The sequence below is a fragment of the Carlito syrichta genome, unplaced genomic scaffold, assembly GCF_000164805.1.
Source record: "Carlito syrichta isolate Samal-C Ts95f unplaced genomic scaffold, Tarsius_syrichta-2.0.1 Scaffold9907, whole genome shotgun sequence".
Classification (NCBI taxonomy): Eukaryota; Metazoa; Chordata; class Mammalia; order Primates; family Tarsiidae; genus Carlito; species Carlito syrichta.
In genome coordinates, this window is record NW_006954003.1 from 1 (window position 1) to 2,438 (window position 2,438).

Genomic DNA, 2,438 nt, shown 5'->3' on the forward strand with positions numbered 1-2,438 from the left:
TCTATGTGGAATTAAGAGGTTGCCTTGTTCTCAGTTGTTCTTACTTGTTTATCTTTAGAGAAAAGGTGGCAGTCCTGCCTTCCTCAAGCTAGGAAGACCACGAGTAAAAACCATTAAATTGACTAGGTTTGGGAAGACTTGACATTGTCATTTCATCACATCTGGATCATCTTGTCCTGCCACAGGATCAGTAGGTGGCTTTTGAAAGCATTCTACTGGACAAAACACATCTAAGGATTGCAAGCACCTCGATGCTGCTGTGCTTTGGTGTGATCATCAGTGATGTGGGTCCAAGTTTGAGCAGGGGTTATTGGAGGTGCATGAAGTGGCACTAGGGGCCCTGCTATAGAAAAAGCCTACTTTATATATGAAGGGGATGAAGGATTGCCTTGATTTTACTTGTTTCTGCCTATTTGTCATGCTTATTGCTGAAAATTTCATGAAAACAACCAATAAGCAATATACAGTTGTTTTTAGTCTTGCAATTGTAAGTGCTTAATAGTTTTGTATTCTATGATATTGTCTCCAACTATTCCCATAAAGCTTCTTTTTTCCCAACATTTTTAAACACAGAAATTATCTGTGACTTCCAGCTCTCACTGCTTCTCCCCTAGACTCCTTGGTAGTCTGTTATTTGGGGATCCCTACTGCTGTCCTTTCGCCTCCTCCAAGCTCTCCAAGTCCCCATCATGTGTGAGTGCATCTCCATCCATGTTGGTCAGGCTGCTTCCCAGACTGGCAATGCCTACTGGGAGCTCTACTGCCTGGAACACAACATCCAGCCCGATGGCCAACTACCAAGCGACAAGACCACTGGGGGAGGAGATGACTCCTTCAACATCTTCTTCAGTGAGATGGGCACTGGCAGGCATGTGCCCAGGGCAGCGCTGGCGGACCTGGAACCCATGGCCATTGATGATGTTCGCACTGGCATCTACTGCCAGCTCTTCCACCCTGAGCAGCTCATCACAGGCAAGGAAGTTGCTGCCAACAACTATGCCCGAGAGCACTATACCACTGGCAAGGAGGTCGTTGACCTCGTCTTGGACCGAATTTGCAAGTTGGCTGACCAGTGCACAGGTCTTCAGAGATTCTTGGCTTTCCACAGCTTTGGTGGGAGAATTGGTTCTGGGTTACCCCCCTGCTGATGGAACGTCTCTGAGGATTATGACAAGAAGTCCAGGTTGGAGTTCTCCATTTATCCAGCCCCCCGGGATTCCACAGCTGTAGTTGAGCCCTACTACTCCATCCTCACCATCCTGGATCCCTCTGATTGTGCCTTCATGGTAGACAATGAGGCCATCCATGACATCTGTCATAGAAACCTCACTATTGAGCACCCAACCTACACTAACCTTAACCGCCTTATTAGCCAGATTATGTCCTCCAGCATTGCTTCCCTCAGGTTTGATGGTGCCCTGCATGTTGAGCTGACCAACCTCATGCCCTGTCTTCGCATTCACTTCCCTCTGCCCACATATGCCCCCATCATCTCCACGGAGAAAACCTACCATGACCAGCTTACCGTAGCAGAGACCACCAACGCTTGCTTGGAGGCAGCCAACCAGATGGTGAAATGTGACCCTCACCCTAGTCAATGCATGGCTTGCTGTCTGTTGTACCATGGTGACTTGGGTCCCAAAGATGGCAATACTGCCATTGCCACCATCAAGACCAAACATACCACCCAGTTTGTGGGTTGTTGGTTCCCACTGGCTTCAAAGTTGGCATTAATTACCAGCCTCCCACTGTGGCACCCGGTGGAGACCTGGCCTAGGTGCAGAGATCTGTGTGCATGCTGGGAGACACCACAGCTGTTGCTGAGGCTTGGGCTCGCCTGGACCACAAGTGTGACCTGATGGATGCCAAGCATGGCTTTCTTCATGGGTAGGTGAGCAAGGGGATGGAGGAAGGGGGATTTTCTGAGGCCCCTGAGGACATGGCAGCCCTTGAGGATTATTATGAGGACGTTGGAGCAGATAATGCTGAGGGAAAGGATGAGGGTGAAGAGTATTCAACTGTCTGCTACAATTTTGCACCCCATTATCTTTACTGTTTCATTTCTGTTCTGCAAAACAGTCCGTGGTGGCCCTAACCTTTCAATAAAGTGTTTCCATTAAAAAATGATCTGAGAATCCCACTTTTGGAAAGATGAAGTAGACACAAATTTCCTTATTCTTCATGCTTAGTACAACTACAACACCAGGTATCATGTACAAAACAAACATAAGACTCTGAAAGGTAGAGAGAAGAAGGAAGACTGGCTATGGATCTCAGATCCTGAGGAGCAATAAGATGAAAAGTTCCAGTAGATTTTTTTTTTTTTTGGTCTGATGTATCCCAGATTGAGTACTGGGAAAGTAGACACGCTAGAAAAGCCAAACTATGCACACAAAAGACTCCCGAAAAACCTGCTGACTCTAGCCAAGGGACCTGGA

The 2,438-nt window shown here is 47.4% G+C and overlaps 1 pseudogene; it reads left to right on the forward strand.

Moving 5' to 3' along the window:
* The first annotated feature begins 689 nt into the window (after positions 1-689).
* Positions 690-2,095, forward strand: LOC103255439 (annotated as a pseudogene).
* Positions 2,096-2,438: the final 343 nt, after the last annotated feature.